The following is an 8,151-nucleotide window of genomic DNA, read 5'->3' as shown; positions in this document are numbered from 1 at the left end:
TGGGCGGGGCGAATCTATATAGACATATAGATAGATAGATAAATTGATAGATAAATAGATAGATAGATAGATAGATAGATAGATAGAGTGAATTTATATTGTCATAGATGGATAGATAGATAGACATAGACATATAGATAGATAGATAGATAAATAGATAGATAGATAGATAGATAGACTGATATATAGATAGATAGATAGACTGATAGATAAATAGATAGATAGATAGATAGACTGATAGATAAAGAGATAGATAGATAAATAGACTGATAGATAAATAGATAGATAAATAGATAGATAGATAGATAGACTGATAGATAAATAGATAGATAGATAGACTGATAGATGGATGGACAGATATATAGGTAAGTAGATAGACTGATATATAAATAGATAGATAGATAGACTGATAGATAAATAGATAGACTGATAGATAGATAGACTGATAGATAAACTGATAGATAGATATATAGACTGATAGATAAAGAGATAGATAGATAAATAGACTGATAGATAAATAGATAGATAAATAGATAGATAGATAGATAGACTGATAGATAAATAGATAGATAAATAGATAGATATATAGATAAATAGATAGACTGATAGGTAGATAGACTGATAGATAAATAGATAGATAGACTGATAGATAAATAGATAGATAGATAGACTGATAGATGGATAGACAGATAGATAGACTGATAGATAAGTAGATAGATAGATTGACTGATAGATAAATAGATAGATGGATAGACTGATAGATGGATGGACAGACAGATAGATAGGTAGATAGACTGATAGATAAATAGATAGATAGATAGACTGATAGATAAATAGATAGATAGATAGACTGATAGATGGATGGACAGATAGATAGATAGGTAGATAGACTGATAGATAAATAGATAGATAGATAGATAGACTGATAGATAAATAGATAGATAGATAGATAGATAGATAGATAGATAGATAGACTGATAGATAAATAGATAGATAGACTGACAGATGGATGGACAGATATATAGGTAAGTAGATAGACTGATAGATAAATAGATAGATAGATAGATAGATAGACTGATAGATAGATAGATAGGTAGGTTGATAGGTAGGTAGACAGATAGGTAGATAGATAGATAGGTAGATAAATAAATAGACAGACAGATAGATAGATAGGTAAATAAAGGAATACACAGATAGATAGATTTATATATAGATACGAGATAAAAAGATAGACAGATAGATAGCTATGCATATTATCCACTTATGCGTATACACGTTTACGGTATCATGTGAAAGACAAAAGAAATTAAAAAAAAAAATCCTGTACGAACTTGCGAGAGCTCATAACATGATAATGAACCGACACGGCATAATGAGAAGGGACAAAATATCATGCATGAGCCATAACTCAACCTGTTACGGATCCATTTTTTTTCCCTCCTTGATTTTTGGCGCGCAATGGATGCGGCGTTGCCAAGTTATTAATATTCAAGGGAAGGGTAATGGCTGCAGTAACCCTCATTGGGAGAGTTGGGCGAGGGTCGTTTGGAGAGGGTCGTCCTTTGCGTCGTCATACGCCCGCACACGACGAGTTTGGGCGGGAAAGAAGAGAGAGGAAGAGGCAACGTCGGGCGGTCGCGTTCGAGTCTGGCGGGAATTCGGTAAGGGAGATGAATTTGTTGTTTTAATTTATAGTGTTATTTGTGATTTTTATTTTCTTGGTGATTTAGCAGGGAAATTTTGTTTGATTTTATACTGTTATTGTGATTTTTTTTCTCTTGGTGATTGGTAAGGAAGGTGATTTTTTCATTCTTATTGATTAAAATATGAAATGTTTGTTTTTGTTTGTTTGTTTTAATCACCGACCGTTAAGAAAATGAAATGATTGTTTTGGTTTATAATATTTTTATTACTTTTTTTTCTCTCTCTCGGTTATCGGTAAGAAAGACATATCAATTATATTAATTTCCCATGTTAAATTAAATATTGTTTTCACCAACTGGTATGAAAAAAATAATTTATTCCATTTTAATTTATAATTTCATTGTATTTTCACCTTTCACCGACCGGTAAGAAAGATATATATATACAATTTTTTTTCTTTTTTTTATATAACATACCATGTTTTTGTTTTTTTTTCTCACTCTCTCTCTCGTTAATCGGCAAGAACTATGAATAAATAATCTAATTTACTTTATTATGATTTCTTAATCTCGACGATAGGTAAAAAAAAGGAATTGGAAAAATGTTTCAGTCTAATTTATTATGTAACTATGATACATATTACTTTTTTCTTCTCGATTGATAATAAATACTAAAATATATATTTAATTAACTATAATTATAACGCTACATTTCTTCATCATAATATCTCGGTGTTTTTCCATTTTTTTTCGGCTGCAATGCATTCAACAGTTGGTTCAACTTCGAATGCAAAATGTGGCGTGAATTTGGTTACCAATAAGATGTAATTTCTGGGACTGTGATCTAGAAATTTGGTTTTTTTCTTTCATTCTTTCTTTCTTTCTTTTTTTATGTTTCATTTTGTGCGTGCGTGTGCGTGTGTGTGTGTTTGTGTGTGTGTGTGTGTGTGTGTGTGTGTGTGTGTGTGTGTGTGTGTGTGTGTGTGCGTGTGTTTGTGTGTGTGTTTGTGTGTGTGTGTGTTTGTGTGTGTGTGTGTGTGTGTGTGTGTGTGTGTGTGTGTGTGTGTGTGTGTGTGCGTGTGTTTCTGTTTTTCCCACTTCTTGCTTTCTCTACCCTTCTCCCTCACTTCACCGTCTTACCTCTCCTCCGCTTCCCCCTCCCCCTTCTCTCTCTCTCTCTCTCTCTCTCTCTCTCTCTCTCTCTCTCTCTCTCTCTCTCTCTCTCTCTCTCTCTCTCTCTCTCTCTCTCTCTCTCTCTCTCTCTCTCTCTCTCCTCTCCCTCCCTGCTCCTCTCTCTCTCTCTACCCCTCTTTCTCCCCCCCTCCCTCTCCTCTCTCCTCCTCTCTCTTTCTCCCCTTCCTGCTCCTCCTCTCTCCTCTCCCTCTCTCTCTCTCTCTACCCTCTTTCTCCCCTCCCCTCCCTCTCCTCTCTCCTCCTCTCTCTCTTTCCCCTCCCTGCTCCTCCTCTCTCCTCTCTCTTTTCTCTCTCTCTCTACCCCTCTTTCTCCCCTCCCCTCCCTCTCCTCTCTCCTCCTCTCTCTCCCCTCCCTGCTCCTCCTCTCTCTCTCTCTTTCTCTCTCTCTCTACCCCTCTCTCTCCTCCTCCTCCTCCTCCCTATCTCCCTCTCTCTCTCCCCCTCCCTCCCTTCCCCTCCTCCCTCCTCTCTCTTTCTCTCTCTCTCTACCCCTCTTTCTCCCCTCCTCTCCTTCTCCTCTCTCCTCTCTCTCTCTTTCCCCTCCCTGCTCCTCCTCTCTCTCTTTCCCCTCCCTGCTCCTCCTCTCTCCTCTCTCTCTCTCCTCTCTCCCTCCCTCCCTCCCTCCCACCTCCCCTATCTCCCTACCTCTCTTTCTCCCTCCCCTCCCTCTTCTCCCTCTCTCTCTCTCTCCCTCCCTCCCTGCTCCTCTCTGCCCCTCTTTCTCCCTCCCTCCCCTCCATCTCTCTCTCCCTCCTCCTCTCTCTCCCTCCCTCCCTGCTCCTCCTCTCTCCTCCCTCCTCTCTCCTCCTCTCTCTCCCCTCCCTCCCTCCTCTCTCCTCCTCTCTCTCTCCCCTCCCCTCCCTCTCCTCTCTCTCTCCTCTCTCCCTCCTCTCTCTCTTTTCTCATCGTAAGTCAAAGCGCATGTTTATACACAGCCTCCCTGACAGCCCCGAAATCCGCCGTAGTTTTACACTCAGGATCCCTCTTCTCTCTTGACGCCGGCCGGTAGCGCCGCCGTTCTTCATCATTTTCTTTTCATACTCATATTTCTTTCTTCTTCTTCTGCTTCATCATTTTCTTTTCATACTCATATTTCTTTCTTCTTCTTCTGCTTCATCATTTTCTTTTCATACTCATATTTCTTTCTTCTTCTTCATCTTCCTCTTCTTTTTCTTCTTCCTCTTCTTTTTTCTTCATCTTCTTCTTATTATTATTATTATTATCATTATTCTTTTTCTTATTATTATCATTATCATTATTCTTTTTCTTCTTATTATTATTATTATCATTATTCTTTTCTTATTATTATTATTATCATTATTCTTTTTCTTATTATTATTATTATCATTATTCTTTTTCTTCTTATTATTATTATCATTATTCTTTTCTTCTTATTGTTATTATCATTATTCTTTTTCTTATTATTATCATTATCATTATTCTTTTTCTTATTATTATTATTATCATTATTCTTTTTCTTATTATTATTATTATCATTATTCTTTTTTTTATTAGTATTATTATCATTATTCTTTTTCTTCTTCTTCTTCTTTTTAAATGGTTGGGGGAAATGTCGATTTTTTATTTTCTTATTCTTTTTCTTCTTATTATTATTATCATTATTTTTTTTTTTCTTCTTCTTCTGGTTGGGGAAAATGTCGTTTGTTTATTTTCTGGTTTCGGTATTTTAGTTTTCTTTTCTTTTTTATTATTATTTATACTTGTGTTTTTAGAATGATTTTTTCTGTTATTTTATTCTGGTTTCCTATCATTTGTTTATTTATTTATTGTGCTTTCCTATTATCTTTTTCCTTTTATCTCTTCCTCTGTTACGTATTTCTCTTTTCCCCTTCTTATCTTCCTCTCTCTGATCTATTTCATTTTCTCTTCCGTGTTATAGGAACTTTATCATCGTTATCTCCTTGCCTCGGTTTTCTTCTCTTCTTTCTTATTATTTTTATTTTTCTTCTTCTTCTTCTTCGTCGTCGTCGTCTTCATCTTCATCTTCCTCTCTCTCTCTCTCTCTCTCTCTCTCTCTCTCTCTCTCTCTCCCTTTCTCTCTCTCTCTCTCTCTCTCTGTCTCTGCCTCTCTTTCTCTTTCTCTCTCTGTCTGTCTCTTTCTCTCTCTCTCCCTTTCTCTCTCTCTCTCTCTCTCTCTCTCTCTCTCTCTCTCTCTCTCTTCCTCTCTCCCCCTCTCCCCATCTCCCTCCCTCCCTCTCTTCCTCTCTCCTCTCTCCCTCTCCCTCTCTCCCTCCCTCCTTCTCTCCCTCTCTCCCTCCTTCCCTCTCTCCCTCTCTTTCTCTCCTTCTCTCTCTCTCCCTCTCTCTCTCTCTCTCCTCCCTCTCTCCCTCTCCCCCTCTCCCCCTCTCCCTCTCTCCCTCTCTCCCTCTCCCTCTCTCCCTCTCTCCCCCTCTCCCTCTCCCTCTCTCCCCCTCTCCCTCCCTTCCTCTCCCCCTCTCTTATTCTCCTTTCACAAGCCGGAGACAGGTGTTTGAATCTATCTGAAAGCGATTGATATTTTTTTAAATTGCGCGGCAACAGTTGCTCAGAATGTTGCAGTAGCGAGAGGACGGGTTTTTTAATTAAGTGTTCCTGTGTGCGTGTGAGAGGGAGGGGGAGGGAGGGAAGGAGGGAGTGGGGGAGAGGTAGGGAGAGGGGGAGAGGGAGAGGGAGGGAGGGGCGGAGGGACGGAGGGAGGGAGGGAGAGAGAGAGGAAAGAGAGAGAGAGAGAGAGAGAGAGAGAGAGAGAGAGAGAGAGAGAGAGAGAGAGAGAAGAAGAGAGAGAGAGAGAGAGAGGGAGGGAGGGAGGGAGGGGGGAGGAGGGGAGGGAGGCAGGGAGGCAGGGAGGGAGGGGGGGAGGGAGGGAGGGAGGGAGGGAGGTAGAGAAGGAGGGAGGGGAGGGAGGGAGGGAGGAGGGAGGAGGAGAGAGAGAGAGAGAGAGAGAGAGAGAGAGAGAGAGAGAGAGAGAGAGAGAGAGAGAGAGAGAGAGAGAGAGAGAGAGAGAGAGAGGGAGAGGGAGGAAGTGGGGGGGGGAGGGCGGGATGGAGGGAGGGAGGGAGGGAAGGAGGGCGGGATGGAGAGGATGGAGGGGAGAGGATTGGAGGAGGGGAGAGGATGGGAGGGAGAGAGAAAGAGAAAGAGTGTCCATGTATGTGTGTGTACATGTGTGTGTTAGTGCGTGTGCGTGTTTGTGAGTGTATGTGTATGTGTATTTGTGTGCGTGTACGTGAAAGCGAACGAGAGTGTACATTTATATCAAGCAAAATATTAGTATGTCCTTATCATCGTTCAAACACACCCGTTCGAACATGCAACATCCACACAACCAATTGAATCCCAGGGAACCCAACCTGAACGGGGAAGGGGGAAAAAACCGTTAAATTTGGCGGGAAAATGGAACGCTCCAGCTCCGTTACCTTACAAGCCATACCCCAAACTCCTCACTTTTTTCTCTCGCTTTCCCCAACTTCCCCAACCCCTATAGCCTCTTCCTGCATGGTAAGTAAAAGGTTGAGGATGGCGAGGTTAGGATTAGAATGATATTGGGTCCGGGGATGGCGGTTAGAAATGGGGAATGAGGGTAAAATATAGGGGGTAGTTATGGGGGTTAAAGATGGGGGAATGGGGTTTAAAATGGGAGAAGGGGTTAGTTAAGGGGAAGTGGGGATAAAGATGGGGAGTGGGGTTTGTTATGGGAAAATGGGGTTTGAGATGGGGAAATGAGGTTGTATTTCGGATAAAGATAGGGAAGAGAAGGAAATAGGAAGATGAGGGTTAGAATATGGGGGAAGATGGGGTTGGATTGCGGTTGGAGATGGGGGGGGATTAGATTAAGAGATGAAGAATGGTGGATAGAGATGGAGCAAGGAAGTAAGGAATAGGAGATAAATGAGGGAGAGGGAAATGGGGAAGGGATAAGCATTAATGGGGGGGGGGTAGTGGGAAGGTGGATGAGGAAGGAAAGGGGAAGAGGAAATAAAGGAAAAAGAACAAAAAACAGGGATGCATAGTTACGAAAGGGATAACATGAATACAAGAGAAGGAGACAGAGAGAAAGAGAGAGAGACAAAGGGAAAAGAGAGGGGGGCGATGGAGAGAGAGAGAGATAGAGAGGGAGGGGGAGGAGGGAGAGAGAGAGAGACACACACACAGACAAACAGACAGAGATAGAAAGAGAGAGAGAGAGAGAGAGACAGAAAGAGAAAGGGGGGACGAGGGAGAATGAGAGAGAGAGAGAGAAAGAGAAAGAATCTGACAGTATGGTAGAGAGAGTGAGAGAGGAAGTGAGAAACAGCCAGACCTAGAAAGAAAACAAAAAAGCCAAAAAAAAAACAAAGAAAACAAATAAAAAGAACGAGAGAACGAGACAAAGACGCCAAAATAGAAATAGAGAGAGAGAGAGAGGCAGAGGCACCATAAAAGTGCGTGGAGTCATGGGTGCCAAACGCTATTCAAGTCAAGAGATGTTCGGGCTGACAGGTGCGCCGAGGAAATGGGCTGGCAGGTGGGCGGCGGGTGTCAGCGAGTGGGCGTGATGTGGCTGCTGATGGGCGGGGATTCGTGGCACCCCAATTTTTGGCACTGTGGGGGAAGGGGAGGGGGGAGGAGGCAAAAGGGGGTGGTGGGGATTCGTGGCACTCATTTTTGGCATTGTGGGGAGGGGAGGGGGAGGGGGAGGCACAAGGGGGTGGTGGGGATTCGTGGCACCCAATTTTTTGGCACTGAGGGGGAGGGGGAGGGGGAGGCACAAAGGGGGTGGTGGGGATCTGTGGGGATTCGTGGCATCCATATTTGGCACTGAGGGGGGAGGGGGAGGCACAAGGGGGTGGTGGGGATGTGTGGGGATTCGTGGCACCCATTTTTGGCACTGGTATGGGGATAAGGGGAAGGCACAAGGGAATTGTAGGGAGTCGTGGCACCCATTTTTGGCACTGGGGGGAGGGGGAGGGGGAGGCACAAGGGGGTGGTGGGGATGTGTGGGTATTCGTGGCACCCATTTTTTGGCACTGAGGGGGGAGGGGGGAGGTACAAGGGAGTGGTGGGGATTCATGACACCCATTTTTTGGCACTGTGGGGAGGGGAGGGGGGAGGAGGCACAAGAGGGTGGTGGGGATTCGTGGCACCCATTTATTGGCACTGAGGGAGGGAGGGGGAGGGGGAGGCACAAGGGGGTGGTGGGGATGTGTGGGTATTCGTGGCACCCATTTTTTGGCACTGAGGGGGAGGGGGGAGGTACAAGGGAGTGGTGGGGATTCATGACACCCATTTTTTGGCACTGAGGGAGAGAGTGGGGGGAAGAGGCACAAGAGGGTGG

General features: G+C 43.3%; 1 protein-coding gene across 2 annotated transcripts in view; it reads left to right on the top strand.

Annotated features, from left to right (window-relative positions):
• The first annotated feature begins 1,529 nt into the window (after window positions 1-1,529).
• LOC113809862 (uncharacterized) overlaps window positions 1,530-8,151 on the top strand; it is a 157,667-nt gene continuing 151,045 nt past the window's right edge. For both annotated transcript variants that reach the window (XM_070123257.1, XM_070123256.1), the window contains exon 1: window positions 1,530-1,661. The gene's annotated coding sequence lies outside the window, so the exon portion shown is untranslated. The remainder of the gene's footprint in view (window positions 1,662-8,151) is intronic.

The sequence above is a fragment of the Penaeus vannamei genome, chromosome 7 (genome assembly GCF_042767895.1).
Source record: "Penaeus vannamei isolate JL-2024 chromosome 7, ASM4276789v1, whole genome shotgun sequence".
Classification (NCBI taxonomy): Eukaryota; Metazoa; Arthropoda; class Malacostraca; order Decapoda; family Penaeidae; genus Penaeus; species Penaeus vannamei.
The sequence above is the reverse complement of the archived record's forward strand: the minus strand, read 5'-3'. Positions and strand labels throughout refer to the sequence as shown.